This window comes from Hordeum vulgare, chromosome 6H, assembly GCF_904849725.1.
Source record: "Hordeum vulgare subsp. vulgare chromosome 6H, MorexV3_pseudomolecules_assembly, whole genome shotgun sequence".
NCBI classification, from domain to species: Eukaryota; Viridiplantae; Streptophyta; class Magnoliopsida; order Poales; family Poaceae; genus Hordeum; species Hordeum vulgare.
Window position 1 is genome coordinate 46,827,370 of NC_058523.1, and position 23,996 is coordinate 46,851,365.

Here is a 23,996-nt window from a genome sequence, read left to right on the forward strand (position 1 = left end):
CATATATGACTATGAATCTTATCTTCTCTATATATAAGCAGAGAAGATTCATAGTGAGAGTCATATCTTCCACAAAGGGTGCAATCATGACCCAAGCTTCCTGCTTCTGGACCACGGGACTATTTAACCTGGTCCCGTCGCTCCTCAAGCACCAAGGTGAGACTAAACACTAGCTATATTTGCCGAGTTTATTCTATCGGGTACTCGACAAATATGCGGCTCATGGAATACTATTAACAAAATGAAAATAAGAGAATATTTATCGAGTCTCTGTTGGACGAAACTCGGCAAACAAAGCATGGCCCATCTGTCGCAGATGCAAGTTTGTGAAAAAATTTAGATTTGGCTATCCGTATTGCTATGTTAGCTCAATTTAGGAGATAACTCTGTTTGTTTCGTCTATAACATTCACGCAGTTGCTGCAAATTAAAGCCCGTAATGTCCACCATCGTATGGGGAGCAAACACAAATGTATATGAACCCGTTCGTATATACCTCATAAATTAGATGCACAACGAGGTCCACCTATTGCGGCAAGCTTTTGTCATTCTCGTCATATACGTATTAGGCGGATATGACTTATGCCGCCTGGTTCGTATGTACATAGCCGATAACCTAGTCGTGAGCTAATTGTTGATATGTACTGTGTTGCATGCAGCTGTGGTTCGAGTGAACATCGCAAACCCCGCTCAAACCACCGGACGTACGACCCGGTAAAACAAAAAGATTCAAACAGGCAATATGGACCGACCAAGCTTGTCATCCACATACTTGCCGGATACAACTTTTTTCGGCTGTTTTTAGAAAAAAGAAAAACATATAGCAACGATAAAAACTGAAAAAAAAATCTTTCATTGGGCTATCAACATACATGAACGAGATGATGTTGACACTCGATGAACAATCATTGATTGATGAAATGCAATCTGGTGTCAACATATCTCATTCACGCTGCAAGAATTGATGAAGCTAAGCAATAAGAGATCTGATTACCATCGTCACCGATGCGGCTATTTAAGTAGGCCGATGCGCCTCTCGAGCTGCGAGGTGGGACTAAAACACAAGTCCAGGGTTAAAACTTTGTCAACTTTTTTATATCGGAAACTCGGTAAAGATATGACACTTGGAATTTTGATTTTGAAAAATAAAAAACAGAAAATGTTTACCAAGTCTTCCATAGAAGAAACTTGGCAAGCAAAGACTGCCGTCACGGCTTCGTCTTCGTCGCCTGCTGCAAGGCGTGACCCACATATCAGTATTCGTCGAGTTGTTTCCTTCGGAAACTTGCCAAACTAGAAACTCTACCGAGTTTTTTGGTCTGCGAATGTGGCAAAGACATTCTCTGTCGAGTTGCTTCCTCCGGCTCTAATTTTGACTCACACTCGGCAGACAGAAAGTTTGCCGAGTTTCCGACAGGATGAACTTGACGAAGAATTAAAACTCTGGACAAAACACGATTATAGTAACGTGAGATGGTCCATTAAAATTTCTCGAAATTCTGGTCCCACGGGATGAGCTTGGTGCGCACATTCAGTACTTCGTGGTCAACTTCATACACGTGTCTGCCAGGTGGCACCGGCCGGATATCCGCCGTGGGGCTGGGGCTGGGCCTGGAAGTAGGGCGGCGGCTGCCCCAGGGCGATCTCCGGCTGCTGCCCCCGTGGCTGCGCCGACGCTCCGAACAGGAAGTAGGAGCCGATGCCCAAGCCGACGGCGACGAGGGAGAGCGCGGACGCGGTGGCGAACACCCCAGTTGGCAGCACGTAGCACTCCTCGACGTCGCTGGTCTCTTCCGCCGGCTTCCGTTTCCCGGCCGTGCTCCACGTGGCGCCGATGTAAAACAACACGAACGCGATGAACATCAGGATCCTTCGTTCACACATGCGTGTACAGTACAATTAACGTTAGACTCCATGACAAAGTCTACAGAGAGAGAGAAATGTGTCCGTCGTACCATGAGAGGACGGACATGGCGACGGCGAAGACGCGCTTGGTCTCGGACGGTATCTTCCGCGTCTCCCGCCGGCAACAGCCGCAGCAGCCAGTGGCGGCAGTGAGGAGGACCTGCGCCGCCAGGAGGAACAGCACGGCCGCCACGCCGCAACCCCACGCCGCCGTGCTCCGGTACACGCATCTCACCCCGTCGAACCCAGCAAACGACTGCACCAGCACTAGTGTGTCAGCTCTGTTCACAATCCGTGGCATCTGTCCTACTGCACACTGGAGCTAGCAAAGCTAATTATCATGCGTATGCGTACCTGGGACTTGGTGCCCTCGCCGACGAATCCTAGGATGGCCGCGAGGAGTCCTAGGAAGCTCGCCGTCCCGCAGATCACGACGGCGTCCTTCTTCCCCATGGCCGGCAGCTACTCGATCGATCAATCGGCAAGCAATAAGAACAGCCTAAAATGCGTGATGTATAGCTAGGGTGTGTATATATATAAAGGAATATAATTTGTGATTGGTTCGACAATTCTAAGAAGCTTGGCTTGTCTGATCTTTGTATTCTCAGTTATATGACTGCGGGTGGGTACGTACGTACTACAAAATATGGCGGCCATCACTATGCTTGTCAGATTGATTAATTTGATCTTGAACAAGGTGAGATCAAGAGAATGTTTAGAGAGCATATATGTTGGCTTAGGTCCCCGTCTCGACGATGATGCCGAGTGCTTGTGACAATACGCGCCGAGCTGCTCGATTACTTTCCGAGGCGCCGGATCACTAGACGATACAACAAGTACGAACTAGCAGTAAGCTAGCTAGCTTGGTCGTGGCGATTGGGAATCCGATAGTAGTACGTGAACTAATACACGCACGTACGTATCAACCCAGCCCCTTCTGATCGATTGGTTTCTCGCCTAAACACAATACGCGGACACGCGAGTCGCCAGTTTGATGGCCACAGGTACGTATCGTACCTATTATTTTCTTTATTGCTTTTTATTTTTCTAGTGTGTTTACGTCATGAGGTTACACCGTTATATAAGGAGTTAAACAGCCCAAGTACTAACCTTAGTCGATTTTTACTTGGAAGTTCTACTCGATACACGGCTGTGTGTATGTGGACGTCGGGTTTAATCCCAATAATATATGGCCTGTCTCCACGGGGCGGGGTTGATGGGCGGGCAACCAGACCAACGAATCAGGCACACAGTTGAATTCCGATAGATTTTTGTTTTGCTTATGGGACACCCCCCCTAAACATGACGTCCACGATGCGATCTGGATCCCAAATACATCGAGTATAACTCATAGGCATTATTACTTTTGCCGTTCTTCGTAGCGTTCCATGGATTGACTTCATTGTCGTTAGCTCATCCATAACTTGACGGCAACACTCCTCTTTCGCCGCGTCTTTCACTTTCACCTGTTCTTCGGTGCTTGGTAAACTGTCTTTCAGATCCTTCAGTAGACATCTTTTGAACCCGAGCAGGACCAAACTTCGGTCTAACTTTGAGTCTCAAGCTCTTGACGCTTGCTTCAACCCATAAAGTGTCTTCTTGAGCTTGTAGACTTTCTCTTCTTCGCCTTTCTTCTCGTAGCCGAGGGGTTCTTCTACGTACACTTCTTCTGTAAGATCACCGTTGAGGAAAACGGATTTAACATCCATGTGATGAACCTTCCAATCCTCTTGTACTGTCAAAGCTAGGAGCACTCTCACTGTCTCAAGTCGAGAAACCGGTGCAAACACCTCATCATAGTCAACTCCTTGTCGTTGTACGTAGTCCTTTGCAATGAGCACTAGTAGAAAATGGGCCTTTGGCCTGGACCATTTAGTCCCGGCCTGCCTCTGGGCCGGGACTAAAGGCCCGGCCACTCGCCCCAATTCTCAATGTTGGGGAACGTCGCATGGGAAACAAAAATTTTCCTACGCGCACGAAGACCTATCATGGTGATGTTCATCTACGAGAGGGGATGAGTGATCCACGTACCCTTGTAGATCGTACAGCAGAAGCGTTAGAGAACGCGGTTGATGTAGTGGAACGTCCTCACGTCCCTCGATCCGCCCCGCGAACAATCCCGCGATCAGTCCCACGATCTAGTACCGAACGGACGGCACCTCCGCGTTCAACACACGTACAGCTCGACGATGATCTCGGCCTTCTTGATCCAGCAAGAGAGACGGAAAGGTAGAAGAGTTCTCCGGCAGCGTGACGACGCTCCGGAGGTTGGTGATGATCTTGTCTCAGCAGGGCTCCGCCCAAGCTCCGCAGAAACACGATCTAGAGGAAAAACTATGGAGGTATGTGGTCGGGCAGCCGTGAGAAAGTCGTCTCAAATCTGCCCTAAAAGCCCCATATATATAGGAGGAGGGAGGGGGACCTTGCCTTGGGGTCCAAGGGACTCCCAAGGGGTCGGCCGAGCCAAGGGGGGGAGGACTCCCCCCCCCCAAACCGAGTTGGACTTGGTTTGGTGGGAGGAGTCCCCCTCCCTTCCCACTTCTTCCCTCCTTTTTTTTTCTTTTCCTTTGATTTTCTTATCTTGGCGCATAGGCCTCCTTGGGGCTGTCCCACCAGCCCACTAAGGGCTGGTGTGTCCCCCAAAAGCCTATGGGCTTCCCCGGAGTGGGTTGCCCCTCTCCGGTGAACTCCCGGAACCCATTCGTCATTCCCGGTACATTCCCGGTAACTTCGAAAACCTCCCGGTAATCGAATGAGGTCATCCTATATATCAATCTTCGTTTCCGGACCATTCCGGAAACCCTCGTGACGTCCGTGATCTCATCCGGGACTCCGAACAACATTTGGTAACCAACCATATAACTCAAATACGCATAAAACAACGTCGAACCTTAAGTGTGCAGACCCTGCGGGTTCGAGAACTATGTAGACATGACCCGAGAGACTCCTCGGTCAATATCCAACAGCGGGACCTGGATGCCCATATTGGATCCTACATATTCTACGAAGATCTTTATCGTTTGAACCTCAGTGCCAAGGATTCGTATAATCCCGTATGTCATTCCCTTTGTCCTTCGGTATGTTACTTGCCCGAGATTCGATCGTCGGTATCCGCATACCTATTTCAATCTCGTTTACGGGCAAGTCTCTTTACTCGTTCCGTAATACAAGATCCCGCAACTTACACTAAGTCACATTGCTTGCAAGGCTTGTGTGTGATGTTGTATTACCGAGTGGGCCTCGAGATACCTCTCCGTCACACGGAGTGACAAATCCCAGTCTTGATCCATACTAACTCAACTAACACCTTCGGAGATACCTGTAGAGCATCTTTATAGTCACCCAGTTACGTTGCGACGTTTGATACACACAAAGCATTCCTCCGGTGTCAGTGAGTTATATGATCTCATGGTCATAGGAATAAATACTTGACATGCAGAAAACAGTAGCAACAAAATGACACGATCAACATGCTACGTCTATTAGTTTGGGTCTAGTCCATCACGTGATTCTCCTAATGACGTGATCCAGTTATCAAGCAACAACACCTTGTTCATAATCAGAAGACACTGACTATCATCGATCAACTGGTTAGCCAACTAGAGGCATGCTAGGGACGGTGTTTTGTCTATGTATCCACACATGTAAATGAGTCTTCATTCAATACAATTATAGCATGGATAATAAACTATTATCTTGATACAGGAATTATAATAATAACTATACATTTATTATTGCCTCTAGGGCATAATTCCAACAGTCTCCCACTTGCACTAGAGTCAATAATCTAGCCCTCACATCACCAGGTGAATTACATTGTAATAAATCTAACACCCATACAGTTCTGGTGTCGATCATGTTTTGGCCGTGGAAGAGGTTTAGTCAGCGGGTCTGCTACACTCAGATCCGTGTGCACTTTGCATATATTTACGTCCTCCTCCTCGACGTAGTCGCGGATGAGGTTGAAGCGTCGTTTGATGTGTCTGGTCTTCTTGTGAAACCTTGGTTCCTTTGCTAAGGCAATGGCACCAGTGTTGTCACAGAACAAGGTTATTGGATCCAGTGCACTTGGCACTACTCCAAGATCCGTCATGAACTGCTTCATCCAGACACCCTCCTTAGCCGCCTCCGAGGCAGCCATGTACTCCGCTTCACATGTAGAATCTGCTACGACGCTTTGCTTGGAACTACACCAGCTTACTGCACCCCCATTAAGAATAAATACGTATCCGGTTTGCGATTTAGAATCGTCCGGATCTGTGTCAAAGCTTGCATCGACGTAACCTTTTACGGCGAGCTCTTCGTCACCTCCATACACGAGAAACATCTCCTTAGTCCTTTTCAGGTACTTCAGGATATTCTTGACCTCCGTCCAGTGATCCACTCCTGGATTACTCTGGAACCTACCTGCCATACTTATGGCCAGGCTAACATCCGGTCTAGTGCACAACATTGCATACATGATAGAGCCTATGGCTGAAGCATAGGGGACGGAGCGCATATGCTCTCTATCTTCATCAGTTGCTGGGCACTGAGTCTTACTCAATCTCGTACCTTGTAACACTGGCAAGAACCCTTTCTTGGACTGTTCCATTTTGAACCTCTTCAAAACTTTATCAAGGTATGTGCTTTGTGAAAGTCCTATCAGGCGTTTTGATCTATCCCTATAGATCTTAATGCCTAGAATGTAAGCAGCTTCTCCTAGGTCCTTCATAGAGAAACTTTTATTCAAGTAACCTTTTATGCTCTCCAAAAGCTTTACGTTGTTTCCAATCAGTAATATGTCATCCACATATAATATTAGAAACGCCACAGAGCTCCCACTCACTTTCTTGTAAATACAAGATTCTCCAACCACTTGTATGAACCCAAATGCTTTGATCACCTCATCAAAACGTTTGTTCCAACTCCGAGATGCTTGCACCAGTCCATAAATGGATCGCTGGAGCTTGCACACTTTGTCAGCATTTTTAGGATCGACAAAACCTTCGGGTTGCATCATATACAACTCTTCCTTAAGGAAACCGTTAAGGAACGCCGTTTTGACATCCATCTGCCAGATTTCATAATCGAAAAATGCAGCTATTGCTAACATGATTCTGACGGACTTAAGCATCGCTACGGGTGAGAAGGTCTCATCGTAGTCAACTCCTGGAACTTGTGAAAAACCCTTTGCCACAAGTCGAGCTTTATAAACGGTCACATTACCGTCAGCGTCCGTCTTCTTCTTAAAAATCCATTTGTTCTGAATAGCCTTGCGGCCCTCAGGTAGTATCTCCAAAGTCCACACTTTGTTCTCATACATGGATCCTATCTCGGATTTCATGGCTTCTAGCCATTTGTTGGAATCTGGGCCCACCATTGCTTCTTCATAATTTGCAGGTTCATTGTTGTCTAACAACATGATTGATAAGACGGGATTACCGTACCACTCTGGAGCAGCGCGTGATCTCGTCGACCTGCGTGGTTCAACAGAAACTTGAACTGGAGTTTCATGATCATCATCATTAACTTCCTCCTCAACCGGCGTCGCAATGACAGAGGTTTCCCCTTGCCCTGCGCCACCATCCAGAGGGATGAGAGGTTCGACAACCTCGTCAAGTTCTATCTTCCTCCCACTCAATTCTCTCGAGAGAAACTCCTTCTCGAGAAAAGTTCCGTTCTTAGCAACAAACACTTTGCCCTCGGATTTGAGATAGAAGGTGTACCCAACTGTCTCTTTTGGGTAACCTATGAAGACGCATTTTTCCGCTTTGGGTTCCAGCTTTTCAGGCTGAAGCTTTTTGACATAAGCATCACATCCCCAAACTTTAAGAAACGACAACTTTGGCCTCTTGCCATACCACAGTTCGTATGGTGTCGTCTCAACGGATTTTGATGGTGCCCTATTTAAAGTGAATGCAGCTGTTTCTAATGCATAACCCCAAAATGATAACGGCAAATCAGTAAGAGACATCATAGATCGCACCATCTCTAACAAAGTACGATTACGATGTTCGGACACACCATTACGTTGTGGTGTTCCAGGCGGTGTTAACTGTGAAACAATTCCACATTGTCTTAAGTGAGCACCAAACTCGAAACTCAGATATTCACCCCCACGATCAGACCGTAGGAACTTGATCTTCTTGTTACGATGATTTTCCACTTCACTCTGAAATTGCTTGAACTTTTCAAATGTTTCAGACTTGTGTTTCATCAATTAGACATAACCATATCTACTTAAATCGTCAGTGAAGGTGAGAAAATAACGATATCCGCCGCGCGCCTCCACACTCATCGGACCACACACATCGGTATGTATGATTTCCAACAAGTCACTTGCACGCTCCATTGTTCCGGAGAACGGAGTTTTAGTTATCTTGCCCATGAGGCATGGTTCGCACGTGTCAAGTGAATCAAAGTCAAGTGACTCCAAAAGTCCATCAGCATGGAGTTTCTTCATGCGCTTTACACCAATATGACCCAAGCGGCAGTGCCACAAAAACATGGCGCTATCATTGTTTACTCTAACTCTTTTGGTCTCAATGTTATGTATATGCGTATCGCTATCGAGATTCAATATGAACAATCCTCTCACATTCGGTGCATGACCATAAAAGATGTTACTCATAGAAATAGAACAACCATTATTCTCAGACTTAAAAGAGTAACCGTCTCGCAATAAACAAGATCCAGATATAATGTTCATGCTCAACGCAGGCACTAAATAACAATGATTTAAGTTCATCACTAATCCCGATGGTAGTTGAAGTGACACGGTGCCGACGGCAATTCCATCAACCTTGGAACCGTTTCCTACGCGCATCGTCACTTCGTCTTTCGCCAGCCTTCGTCTATTCCGCAGTTCCTGTTTCGAGTTGCAAATGTGAGCAACAGAACCGGTATCGAATACCCAGGCACTACTACGAGAGTCGGTTAAGTACACATCAATAACATGTATATCAAATATACCTGATTTTTCTTTGCCCGCCTTCTTATCTGCCAGATACTTGGGGCAATTGCGCTTCCAGTGACCCATACCCTTGCAATAGAAGCACTCTGTTTCAGGCTTAGGTCCAGCCTTGGGTTTCTTCGGCGGATTGGCAACAGGCTTGCCGCTCTTCTTCGAATTGCCCTTCTTGCCTTTGCCGTTTCTCTTGAAACTAGTGGTCTTGCTCACCATCAACACTTGATGCTCTTTACGGAGTTCAGACTCTGCGACTTTCAGCATCGCAAACAACTCGCCGGGAGACTTGTTCATCCCTTGCATGTTGTAGTTCAACACAAAGCCTTTATAGCTTGGCGGCAGTGATTGGAGGATTCTGTCAGTGATAGCTTCTTGCGGGAGTTCAATCCCCAGTTCAGCTAGACGGTTTGAGTACCCAGACATTTTGAGCACATGTTCACTGACAGACGAGTTTTCCTCCATCTTGCAAGCATAGAATTTATCGGAGGTCTCATACCTCTCGATCCGGGCGTTCTTCTGAAAGATAAACTTCAATTCCTGGAACATCTCAAATGCTCCATGACGCTCAAAGCAACGTTGAAGTCCCGGCTCTAAGCCATACAAGACTGCACATTGAACTATTGAGTAGTCCTCCTTACGTGCTAACCAAGCGTTCTTAACATCCTGATCAGCCGTAGCGGGTGGTTCATCTCCTAGCGTAGCATTAAGGACATAAGCCTTCTTTCCAGCTTGTAAGATTAGCTTAAGATTACGAGCCCAGTCTACAAAGTTGCTTCCATCATCTTTCAACTTAGCTTTCTCTAGGAACGTATTAAAATTCAGGATGACACTTGCGTGAGCCATGATCTACAACACAAATATATTCAAAGTGGACTTAGACTATGTTCAAGATAATTAGAGTTCAACTTAATCAAATTATATGCTAAACTCCCACTCAAAAAGTACATCTCTCTAGTCATTTGAGTGGTTCATGATCCACTTACACTATCCCAAGTCCGATCATCACGTGAGTCGAGAGTAGTTTCAGTGGTAAGCATCCCTATGCTAATCATATCAACTATATGATTCATGATCGAACTTTCGGTCTCATGTGTTCCGAGGCCATGTCTGCACATGCTAGGCTCGTCAAGCTTAACCCGAGTGTTCCGCGTGCGCAACTGTTTTGCACCCGTTGTATGTGAACGTTGAGTCTATCACACCCGATCATCACGTGGTGTCTCGAAACGACGAACTGTAGCAACGGTGCACAGTCGGGGAGAACACAATTTCGTCTTGAAATTTTAGTGAGAGATCACCTCATAATGCTACCGTCGTTCTAAGCAAAACAAGGTGCATAAAAGGATTAACATCACATGCAATTCATAAGTGACATGATATGGCCATCATCACGTGCTTCTTGATCTCCATCACCAAAGCACCGACACGATCTTCTTGTCACCGGCGCCACACCATGATCATCCATCAACGTGTTGCCATCGGGGTTGTCGTGCTACTTATGCTATTACTACTAAAGCTACATCCTAGCAAAATAGTAAACGCATCTGCAAGCACAAATATGTTAGTATAAAGACAACCCTATGGCTCCTGCCGGTTGCCGTACCATCGACGTGCAAGTCGATATTTCTATTACAACATGATCATCTCATACATCCAATATATCACATCACATCATTGGCCATATCACATCACAATCATACCCTGCAAAAACAAGTTAGACGTCCTCTAATTTTGTTGTTGCAAGTTTTACGTGGTGACCAAGGGTATCTAGTAGGATCGCATCTTACTTACGCAGACACCACAACGGAGATATATGAGTTGCTATTTAACCTCATCCAAGGACCTCCTCGGTCAAATCCGATTCAACTAAAGTTGGAGAAACCGTCACTTGCCAGTCATCTTTGAGCAAAGGGGGTTACTCGTAACGATGAAACCAGTCTCTCGTAAGCGTACGAGTAATGTCGGTCCAAGCCGCTTCAATCCAACAATACCATGGAATCAAGAAAAGACTAAGGAGGGCAGCAAAATGCACATCACCGCCCACAGAACCTTTTGTGTTCTACTCGAGAAGACATCTACGCATGAACCTAGCTCATGATGCCACTATTGGGGAACGTCGCATGGCAAACAAAAATTTTCCTACGCGCACGAAGACCTATCATGGTGATGTCCATCTACGAGAGGGGATGAGTGATCCACGTACCGTTGTAGATCATACAGCAGAAGCGTTAGAGAACGCGGTTGATGTAGTGGAACGTCCTCACGTCCCTCGATCCGCCCCGCGAACAATCCCGCGATCAGTCCCACGATCTAGTACCGAACGGACGGCACCTCCGCGTTCAGCACACGTACAGCTCGACGATGATCTCGGCCTTCTTGATCCAGCAAGAGAGACGGAGAGGTAGAAGAGTTCTCCGGCAGCGTGACGGCGCTCCGGAGGTTGGTGATGATCTTGTCTCAGCAGGGCTCCGCCCGAGCTCCGCAGAAACACGATCTAGAGGAAAAACTATGGAGGTATGTGGTCGGGCAGCCATGAGAAAGTCGTCTCAAATCTGCCCTAAAAGCCCCATATATATAGAAGGAGGGAGGGGGACCCTGCCTTGGGGTCCAAGGGACTCCCAAGGGGTCGGCCGAGCCAAGGGGGGGAGGACTCCCCCCCAAACCGAGTTGGACTTGGTTTGGTGGGAGGAGTCCCCCTCCCTTCCCACTTCTTCCCTCCTTTTTTTTTCTTTTCCTTTGATTTTCTTATCTTGGCGCATAGGCCTCCTTGGGGCTGTCCCACCAGCCCACTAAGGGCTGGTGTGTCCCCCAAAAGCCTATGGGCTTCCTCGGAGTGGGTTGCCCCTCTCCGGTGAACTCCGGGAACCCATTCGTCATTCCCGGTACATTCCCGGTAACTCCGAAAACCTTCCGGTAATCAAATGAGGTCATCCTATATATCAATCTTCGTTTCCGGACCATTCCGGAAACCCTCGTGACGTCCGTGATCTCATCCGAGACTCCGAACAACATTCAGTAACCAACCATATAACTCAAATACGCATAAAACAACGTCGAACCTTAAGTGTGCAGACCCTGCGGGTTCGAGAACTATGTAGACATGACCCGAGAGACTCCTCGGTCAATATCCAACAGCGGGACCTGGATGCCCATATTGGATCCTACATATTCTACAAAGATCTTTATCGTTTGAACCTCAGTGCCAAGGATTCGTATAATCCCGTATGTCATTCCCTTTGTCCTTCGGTATGTTACTTGCCCGAGATTCGATCGTCGGTATCCGCATACCTATTTCAATCTCGTTTACCGGCAAGTCTCTTTACTCGTTCCGTAATACAAGATCCCGCAACTTACACTAAGTCACATTGCTTGCAAGGCTTGTGTGTGATGTTGTATTACCGAGTGGGCCCCGAGATACCTCTCCGTCACACGGAGTGACAAATCCCAGTCTTGATCCATACTAACTCAACTAACACCTTCGGAGATACCTGTAGAGCATCTTTATAGTCACCCAGTTACATTGCGACGTTTGATACACACAAAGCATTCCTCCGGTGTCAGTGAGTTATATGATCTCATGGCCATAGGAATAAATACTTGACACGCAGAAAACAGTAGCAACAAAATGACACGATCAACATGCTACGTCTATTAGTTTGGGTCTAGTCCATCACGTGATTCTCCTAATGACATGATCCAGTTATCAAGCAACAACACCTTGTTCATAATTAGAAGACACTGACTATCATCGATCAACTGGTTAGCCAACTAGAGGCATGCTAGGGACGGTGTTTTGTCTATGTATCCACACATGTAAATGAGTCTTCATTCAATACAATTATAGCATGGATAATAAACTATTATCTTGATACAGGAATTATAATAATAACTATACATTTATTATTGCCTCTAGGGTATAATTCCAACACTCAATGCCTCCCTCGAGGCTTTAGTCCCGGCACGTAAAGAGCCTTTGGTCCCGGTTCGTGTCCCAAACCGGGACTAAAGGGCTACGCGGCGGGCAGTGGTGGTGGCAACCGTTCGTATCCCCATTTAGTCCCGGTTGGTAGCTCAACCCGGGACTAAAGGACTAACACGTGGCCTGCCGTGGTGGTGGCAACCGTTGGTATACCTCTTTAGTCCCGGTTGGTGGCTCAACCCGGGACTAAAGGACTAACACGTGGCCTGCCGTAGTGGGGCGACCGTTGGCATACCTCTTTAGTCCCGGTTGGTGATTGAACCCGGGACTAAAAGCCTAACACGTGGCCTGCCGTAGTGGTGGCAACCGTTTGGTATACCTTTTTAGTCCCGGTTGGTGGCTCAAACCGGGATTAAAGGCCCAAACGGTTTGCATCCCGCGTCGTTTCGGGCGATGAAAAGCACGAACCGAAGCGTACAGTCGCCATTTCTCTGTTCTTCTTCTCTCTGACGTCGCCCTCTCTGTTCTTCTTCTCTCTCGCGTCGCCCTCTCTGTTCTTCTCCTCTCTTCTTCCCTTCTCTTCTTCCACCATGCCAACTACCTTTCATGAGAAGTTCTTCGGGCTGGATCTGGAGTACACGGCCGATCAACGCAGTGTTGCCGTCATCCAAATATGCTTCGCAAGCCATGTCTTGATCTTCCAATGGGCGAAGTAAGTTTTGAGGCTTTCTTTGATCCAAGATAATGACATTGTATAAGTTTATTTGATTCTATCATAGTTGGTTCCCTTCAAATAGTTGTAGTGAAACAATTTTGATTAGTTGAAGGGGAGCACAATCTAATTGGAATAGTGTTCCCTAATGTGAAAAATCGTATTAGAATCAACTAGTGTTTAATATGTTCCATTGGAATCATAGTTGTTTCCCTTCAAATAGTTGTAGTGAAACAATTTTGATTACTTGAAGGGGAGCACAATCTGATTGGAATAGTCTTCCATAATCTGAAAAATTGTATTAGAATCAACTAGTGTTTAATATGTTCCATTGGAATCATAGTTGGTTCCCTTCAAATAGTTGTAGTGAAACAATTTTGATTACTTGAAGGGGAACACAATCTGATTGGAATAGTGTTCCATAATCTGAAAAATCGTATTAGAATCAACTAGTGTTTAATATGTCCCATTGGAATCATAGTTGGTTCGCTTCAAATAGTTGTAGTGAAACAATTTTGATTACTTGAAGGGGAGCACAATCTGATTGGAATAGTCTTCCATAATCTGAAAAATCGTATTAGAATCAACTAGTGTTTAATATGTTCCATTGGAATCATAGTTGGTTCCCTTCAAATAGTTGTAGTGAAACAATTTTGATTAGTTGAAGGGGAACACAATCTGATTGGAATAGTGTTCCATAATCTGAAAAATCGTATTAGAATCAACTAGTGTTTAATATGTTCCATTGGAATCATAGTTGGTTCGCTTCAAATAGTTGTAGTGAAACAATTTTGATTAGTTGAAGGGGAACACAATCTGATTGGAATAGTGTTCCATAATCTGAAAAATCGTATTAGAATGAACTAGTGTTTAATATGTTCCATTGGAATCATAGTTGGTTCGCTTCAAATAGTTGTAGTGATCTCTCTAGGTTCCATTGCATATGTTCTATTTGAATCCTAAAGATAAGTTTCTCTTTAGTTGTAGTGAAACATGTTTCCTTATTGCAGCAGTATGTAACATTTGTTCCATTCTAATTTGTTTCTGTTGCAGGAGTGACAAGCATTGTCCTGGACTCATGGAGTTCCTTCGCAGCGGCGTCACTTTTGCTTCCGTTGACATAAGGAACGACAGGCTGAAGATGAGGCACAACTTCGGTATTGAGATACCAGCTGGTTGCCTCATTGATCTCCAAACGATATTCAGGCTTCGACATGACAGGACTTCGATGGCTCATATGGCAGTTGCCTTGATTGACGAGTCATATGGTGATATGAAGACCAGTTTCCCAAAGTATCAGCACAAACTTTGGGAGAAGGGCCCACTTGATGATATCAACATTCAGTATGCAACAAAAGATGCATACGTTTCATACGAGTTGCACTGCAAGATTCGAGTCGTCAACTATGGCCAGCGTCACCTCGAGGAACTTGGACATTCTGATTTAGATGATTCAGACGAGTAGTGTTCTGAACGTCTAACACTTGTATATATATCTATGGTAGCTATTATTATGTACTGTTTGGGCTAGTATCATGTACTTCTTGGACCAATTTATATATGTCTAGTTTCTGTTTGTGCCATTATAGTTTCCAAATATGAATGGTTTAGCCCTTTCTAACTTCATTTGCTACTTTTGAATGGTTTAGCCCTTTCTAACTTCATGGTATCATGCATTTCGACCACACATACATACAAAAAGTCTTCAGTTCAAATAAGTTCAGTGCTTTTCAATTTCAGGGTCAACTAGCTCAAAAAAAAAATAAGTAAATGCACGAAATATACCAAATGAAGTCAGAAATTGTTGAAATTTTTTGATGTGCCTTTGAATGGTGCATTTTGAACACACAAAAAGTATGGAGTTCAAATAAGTTTAAAAAAAATGAAATCCCTTTGTAAGAGATGAGTTCTCGTTCGAAACCCTCCTACTTCGAGAGAGATTGTCAGTTTTGTACACGAAGTGCATCCAGTTTTTGCCGTAGCCCTCTCAACTTTTTAACACATGCTATGTGGGCGAAATGATGATAGCATGCCAACTTTCAACATTTTCAGAGTTCATTTGTAGTGCTTTTCAATTTCAGGGTCAACTAGCTCAAAAAAAAAGTAAATGCACGAAATATACCAAATGAAGTCAGAAATTGTTGAAATTTTGTGATGTGCCTTTGAATGGTGCATTTTGAACACACAAAAAGTATGGAGTTCAAATAAGTTACAAAAATGAAATCCCTTTGTAAGATATGAGTTCTCGTTCGAAACCCTGCTACTTCGAGAGAGATTGTCAGTTTTGTACACGAAGTCCATCCAGTTTTTGTCATAGCCCTCTCAACTTTTTAACACATGCTATGTGGGTGAAATGATGATAGCATGGCAACTTTCAACATTTTCAGAGTTCATTTGTAGTGCTTTTCAATTTCAGGGTCAACTAGCTCAAAAAAAAAGTAAATGCACGAAATGTATCAAATGAAGTCAGAAATTGTTGAAATTATGTGATTTGCCTTTGAATGGTGCATTTTGAACACACAAAAAGTATGGAGTTCAAATAAGTTTAAAAAAATGAAATCCCTTTGTAAGAGATGAGTTCTCGTTCGAAACCCTGCTACTTCGAGAGAGATTGTCAGTTTTGTACACGAAGTGCATCCAGTATTTGTCGTAGCCCTCTCAACTTTTTAACACATCCTATGTGGGTGAAATGATGATAGCATGGCAACTTTCAACATTTTCAGAGTTCATTTGTAGTGCTTTTCAATTTCAGGGTCAACTAGCTCAAAAAAAGTAAATGCACGAAATATACCAAATGAAGTCAGAAATTGTTGAAATTTTGTGATTTGCCTTTGAATGGTGCATTTTGAACACACAAAAAGTATGGAGTTCAAATAAGTTTAAAAAAATGAAATCCCTTTGTAAGAGATGAGTTCTCGTTCGAAACCCTCCTACTTCGAGAGAGATTGTCAGTTTTGTACACGAAGTGCATCCAGTATTTGTCGTAGCCCTCTCAACTTTTTAACACATGCTATGTGGGTGAAATGATGATAGCATGCCAACTTTCAACATTTTCAGAGTTCATTTGTAGTGCTTTTCAATTTCAGGGTCAACTAGCTCAAAAAAAAAGTAAATGCACGAAATATACCAAATGAAGTCAGAAATTGTTGAAATTTTGTGATGTGCCTTCGAATGGTGCATTTTGAACACAAAAAAAGTATGGAGTTCAAATAAGTTCAAAAAAATGAAATCCCTTGTAAGAGATGAGTTCTCGTTCGAAACCCTACTACTTCGAGAGAGATTGTCAGTTTTGTACACGAACTGCATCCAGTTTTTGTCGTAGCCCTCTCAACTTTTTAACACATGCTATGTGGGTGAAATGATGATAGCATGCCAACTTTCAACATTTTCAGAGTTCATTTGTAGTGCTTTTCAATTTCAGGGTCAACTAGCTCAAAAAAATAAGTAAACGCACGAAATATACCAAATGAAGTCAGAAATTGCTGAAATTTTGTGATGTGCCTTTGAATGGTGCATTTTGAACACACAAACAGTATGGAATTCAAATAAGTTTTAAAAAAATGAAATCCCTTTGTAAGAGATGAGTTCTCGTTCGAAACCCTGCTACTTCGAGAGAGATTGTCAGTTTTGTACACGAAGTGCATCCAGTTTTTGTCGCAGCCCTCTCAACTTTTTAACACATGCTATGTGGGTGAAATGATGATAGCATGCCAACGTTCAACATTTTCAGAGTTCATTTGTAGTGCTTTTCAATTTCAGGGTCAACTAGCTCAAAAAAAAAGTAAATGCACGAAATGTATCAAATGAAGTCAGAAATTGTTGAAATTATGTGATTTGCCTTTGAATGGTGCATTTTGAACACACAAAAAGTATGGAGTTCAAATAAGTTTTAAAAAATGAAATCCCTTTGTAAGAGATGAGTTCTCGTTCGAAACCCTCCTACTTCGAGAGAGATTGTCAGTTTTGTACACGAAGTGCATCCAGTATTTGTCGTAGCCCTCTCAACTTTTTAACACATGCTATGTGGGTGAAATGATGATAGCATGCCAACTTTCAACATTTTCAGAGTTCATTTGTAGTGCTTTTCAATTTCAGGGTCAACTAGCTCAAAAAAAAAGTAAATGCACGAAATATACCAAATGAAGTCAGAAATTGTTGAAATTTTGTGATGTGCCTTCGAATGGTGCATTTTGAACACACGAAAAGTATGGAGTTCAAATAAGTTCAAAAAAATGAAATCCCTTGTAAGAGATGAGTTCTCGTTCGAAACCCTGCTACTTCGAGAGAGATTGTCAATTTTGTACACGAACTGCATCCAGTTTTTTCGTAGCCCTCTCAACTTTTTAACACATGCTATGTGGGTGAAATGATGATAGCATGCCAACTTTCAACATTTTCAGAGTTCATTTGTAGTGCTTTTCAATTTCAGGGTCAACTAGCTCAAAAAAATAAGTAAATGCACGAAATATACCAAATGAAGTCAGAAATTGTTGAAATTTTGTGATGTGCCTTCGAATGGTGCATTTTGAACACACAAAAAGTATGGAGTTCAAATAAGTTAAAAAAAAATGAAATCCCTTTGTAAGAGATGAGTTCTCGTTCGAAACCCTGCTACTTCGAGAGAGATTGTCAGTTTTGTACACGAAGTCCATCCAGTTTTTGTCGTAGCCCTCTCAACTTTTTAACACATGCTATGTGGGTGAAATGATGATAGCATGGCAACTTTCAACATTTTCAGAGTTCATTTGTAGTGCTTTTCAATTTCAGGGTCAACTAGCTCAAAAAAATAAGTAAATGCACGAAATATACCAAATGAAGTCAGAAATTGTTGAAATTTTGTGATGTGCCTTTGAATGGTGCATTTTGAACACACAAAAAGTATGGAGTTCAAATAAGTTAAAAAAAATGAAATCCCTTTGTAAGAGATGAGTTCTCGTTCGAAACCCTGCTACTTCGAGAGAGATTGTCAGTTTTGTACACGAAGTCCATCCAGTTTTTGTCGTAGCCCTCTCAACTTTTTAACACATGCTATGTGGGTGAAATGATGATAGCATGGCAACTTTCAACATTTTCAGAGTTCATTTGTAGTGCTTTTCGATTTCAGGGTCAACTAGCTCAAAAAAAAGTAAATGCACGAAATATACCAAATGAAGTCAGAAATTGTTGAAATTTTGTGATTTGCCTTTGAATGGTGCATTTTGAACACACAAAAAGTATGGAGTTCAAATAAGTTTAAAAAAAATGAAATCCCTTTGTAAGAGATGAGTTCTCGTTCGAAACCCTCCTACTTCGAGAGAGATTGTCAGTTTTGTACACGAAGTGCATCCAGTATTTGTCGTAGCCCTCTCAACTTTTTAACACATGCTATGTGGGTGAAATGATGATAGTATGCCAACTTTCAACATTTTCAGAGTTCATTTGTAGTGCTTTTCAATTTCAGGGTCAACTAGCACAAAAAAAAAGTAAATGCACGAAATATACCAAATGAAGTCAGAAATTGCTGAAATTTTGTGATGTGCCTTTGAATGGTGCATTTTGAACACAAAAAAAGTATGGAGTTCAAATAAGTTCAAAAAAATGAAATCCCTTTGTAAGAGATGAGTTCTTGTTCGAAACCCTGCTACTTCTAGAGAGATTGTCAGTTTTGTACACGAAGTGCATCCAGTTTTTGTCGCAGACCTCTCAACTTTTTAACACATGCTATGTGGGTGAAATGATGATAGCATGCCAACGTTCAACATTTTCAGAGTTCATTTGTAGTGCTTTTCAATTTCAGGGTCAACTAGCTCAAAAAAAAAGTAAATGCACGAAATATACCAAATGAAGTCAGAAATTGTTGAAATTTTGTGATGTGCCTTTGAATGGTGCATTTTGAACACACAAAAAGTATGGAGTTCAAATAAGTTTAAAAAAAATGAAATCCCTTTGTAAGAGATGAGTTCTCGTTCGAAACCCTGCTACTTCGAGAGAGATTCTCAGTTTTGTACACGAAGTGCATCCAGTTTTTGCCGTAGCCTTCTCAACTTTTTAACACATGCTATGTGGGAGAAATGATGATAGCATGCCAACTTTCAACATTTTCAGAGTTCAGTTGTAGTGCTTTTCAATTTCAGGGTCAACTAGCTAAAAAAAAAGTAAATGCACGAAATATACCAAATGAAGTCAGAAATTGTTCAAATTTTGTGATGTGCCTTTGAATGGTGCATTTTGAACACACAAAAATGTATGGAGTTCAAATAAGTTTAAAAAAATGAAATCCCTTTGTAAGAGATGAGTTCTCGTTCGAAACCCTGCTACTTCGAGAGAGATTGTCAGTTTTGTACACGAAGTCCATCCAGTTTTTGTCGTAGCCCTCTCAACTTTTTAACACATGCTATGTGGGTGAAATGATGATAGCATGGCAACTTTCAACATTTTCAGAGTTCATTTGTAGTGCTTTTCAATTTCAGGGTCAACTAGCTCAAAAAAAAAGTAAATGCACGAAATATACCAAATGAAGTCAGAAATTGTTGAAATTTTGTGATTTGCCTTTGAATGGTGCATTTTGAACACACAAAAAGTATGGAGTTCAAATAAGTTTTAAAAAATGAAATCCCTTTGTAAGAGATGAGTTCTCGTTCGAAACCCTCCTACTTCGAGAGAGATTGTCAGTTTTGTACACGAAGTGCATCCAGTATTTGTCGTAGCCCTCTCAACTTTTTAACACATGCTATGTGGGTGAAATGATGATAGCATGGCAACTTTCAACATTTTCAGAGTTCATTTGTAGTGCTTTTCAATTTCAGGGTCAACTAGCTCAAAAAAAAGTAAATGCACGAAATATACCAAATGAAGTCAGAAATTGTTGAAATTTTGTGATGTGCCTTCGAATGGTGCATTTTGAACACACAAAAAGTATGGAGTTCAAATAAGTTCAAAAAAATGAAATCCCTTGTAAGAGATGAGTTCTCGTTCGAAACCCTGCTACTTCGAGAGAGATTGTCAGTTTTGTACACGAACTGCATCCAGTTTTTGTCGTAGCCCTCTCAACTTTTTAACACATGCTATGTGGGTGAAATGATGATAGCATGCCAACTTTCAACATTTTCAGAGTTCATTTGTAGTCCCGGGTCGTGGCTCCACCCGAGACTAAAGGGGGTCTTTAGTCCCGGCCCGAGCCACGCACCGGGACTATAGATCCACCTATATAAGCGGGACTTCGAAAATTTCCAACCCAATTCGTCCATTTCTCTTCTTCTTCCTCTCGTTCTCCTGCCCGGCGCGGCACAGCGACGAACGTAACCGACGCCGTCAGGCTGCCCGCCGTCCTGCTTGCCGTTGGCCGTCCTCCTCGCCACCGTGCCGTCCTCCTCGCCGTCGCGCCGTCCTCCTCCCCGCCGCGACGTCCTCCTCGTCGTCCTCCTCGCCGCCGCGCCGTCCTCCTCGCCGTCGCGCCGTCCTCCTAGCCGTGGCGCCGTGCTCCTCGCTATCGCGCCGTCCTCCGCGCCGTCCTCCTCGCCAACACTCCGGCCAGTAAGCCCCCCGCCCCCTCCTCCCCAACACTCCGGCCAGTATAGAAGAAAAGAAGAAAAAGGAGAAGAGAAGAAGAAAAAGGAGAAGAAAGGAAGAAAAAGGAGAAGAAAAGAAGAAAAAGGAGAAGAAAAGAAGAAAAAGAAAAGATTTTTTTGTCATTTAATTCCTATTGTTATTAGGTTTGTGCTAGATTATTAGGGTTAGTAATATTTAGAATTAGGTTAGGGTTACAAGAAGAAGAAATATGAACAAAAATAAGAAAATAAGTGTTAATAGTTTAATTTTGCTATTGTATATGCTTAAGTGTTAATAGTTTATTTTTAGCAAGAAAATTAATAGAACTAGTTTATTTTTTTAGTTTATTTTACGATGCCTATCCCACATACTCGTCTTCGACTCGGCGGAGGACACCTGCTTGATCAGAGGGGCCCTATCCGGGACTGGGCTCCGCCCGGCTGGTATTGGGAGGTGCTACCTTCCGAGAGGCGTAGGTTGGTGAGGAGCCAGCCCGTCGTTGACCCGATCCTTGTTTGGTGGCGGTCGCGTGGGCCAGTGAAGGTGCCGAGGCTTCCGGACACCGCGGAGGTGGTACGTCACCGTGTCAGCGAGGAGGATGAGCACGTCCGTCGCTACATGGTTGCGTTGGAGGGCAGGTTCGAGCATACCTGGCAGGTTCTTCGGGGATCTCACTAGAGCTATGATCCTGTGATGGTTCCTTCTCTTTGGGTGTCCACCGCCCGCGCCGATACCCGTCGGGCTCTACGGTTCTAGATGTATTAGTGATGCTATATGTATGATAATATTCGAGGAGTATTAATGATAATATTCGACGATGTACGGACAAAAGTGATGATGTATTAGCTTATAATTGAATGCATGCTAATTTGAATACTACTTTATTTTACGATTTGGTTTTGCTTATTGAATGCTCAAATTGGAAAATTACTCCTACTTTGAATACTATGCAGAAATCTAGGAGTCTCAAATTGGAAAAGTACTCCTACTTTGGTTTTTGGTACAAAGGTTAAGAGAATCCGTTTTTTTGCAGAACTATGGATCCACATATCAGGAACCTCGAAGAGGAAGAACTTCTAGAAGATATAATCAAAGACGGCCCCGACGTTGAACCAGCTGAATCTCCGTCGTTATATCTAAACCAAGACGTTGGAATGGAGGTCGAGCGACACGAAGATGAAGCCGATGGGGTAGGAGATAGGTCCAATGACGGAGAAGGTGATAGCTCCACTGATGGAGAAGCCGGTGAAGAGGAGAAGTCCGGCGAGGTATACATATGAAGTTCGACAATCACTTGTAATATGTGAAAAATATTGGAGATAGCTCTATATTGTATACATATACATTCATTTGACGAATCTTTCTCCCTCTTAGGCCTCCACATCGAGCAAAACTACGAAACGAGGCCCGACTAGAAAGTTGGATGCACGGACGCATTACACATTTGAGGTGATATTTCCTACGGGCGAACCCAAGCTTCCTAAGAATGCTGCTGACACATTCAAGAAGCAATGCGGAGTTCTCGTTAGGGATCATGTCCCGATCAGCGTTCGGGAGTGGAACAAGCGCAAAGGGGCAGCCGATAGTGACTATGTCGCCGAAAGGTACAAAGATAATCTTTGGAATGATCTCATGTCACATTTCAACCTGCCAGAATGTGAGAATGAAGATGGCGCAGACAAACTGAGGGCCAAAGTCAAGCAGTGGACTCTGAAGAAGATGGCCGAACTGTTCCGTAGCTGGAAGAAGAAGCTATGGAAAAACTATCTGAAGACACAGAAAGTGCCAGTATTTGAGGGGTATCTAGCCAAGCAGGCGAATCACTGGAAGGCATTTCAAGAGTACAAGGAGTCAGAAGATGCCCAAGCATTATCAGAAAAGAACAAGATAAATGCCGACAAGAAGATATATCACCACAAGCTGGGGCCAGGGGGCTATGAGACTGCCATCCCAAAGTGGGATAAGAAAGAGCAAGATCTGATAGATAAAGGCGTCGTACCTGAACCACTCCGTGATGAGTGGGAATTGAGAGCAAGAAATTGGTTCCTTGCGCATGATGGGTCGTACGACGAAACAACAGGGGACCTCATCTGCAATTACAATCTTAGGATACCCAGGGAGAATTGGAAAAGGATAGTGAAAGAAATTAAGGAGGGAAGAAGAAAGTTCACTGCAGATAGAGAGAAAGATTTGCTCACACTGGTCCTCGGCAATGACGAACATGGAGGACGAACGCGAGGCTTCGGTCCTTCTTACCCGTGGTGGCTTGGGTTTGCCAGAGACCAAGACACTTACAGAAGCCGAGAGAGAGCAAAGAAGCGGCACCAGGATGAGGAGAATGACAAGTTCAACCAGTTTCTTGCGAGGATTAACGAGCAAGAGAAGCAGATTGATGAGCTTAGAGGAGTACCGCGCCAGGAAGATCCTGCAGTTGATATTACCGGCGCCCCATCTAAGCGGAAAAGCAGCGTGGCTGAATCTGAGGCCCCGCCCGACGATGACCGAAGAATGATAGAGGGCGGTCCCGGCTACCCCGTGGATGGAATCAAGGAGTCAACATCATGTGAACTCCATCAGAAATTCAAGAACATATCCATGAAGGTGGCAGTCGGACAAGCTTTACCTTCTGGCCCTGATGCACGCTGGCATGGCCGTGAGATTCCAGCTGGCTTTGCTAAAGTCGGGGTGGATGAAATCATGACGGGGTTTAATGATATGGAGCTCGACATAGCTGGACCCGAAGATGAGAGGACACTCGAAGAAGTACTGGGTGGAGTCATCCTATCGGACAAGAACTACATCAAGCTTCCAGGCTCGGCCTCAAGGACAACACCGCCTCCGAGTCATCGCAGGTCACCTACACCTCCATTACCTCCAAGCCCTCCACATGACGTCGGCCAGCACAACAAGAGTCCATCTCGATCTCCGCCGCCGGACTTGGGTCGTCCGTCTCCGCCGCCGCCTGCACATGATACTAAGCGGAAGCAT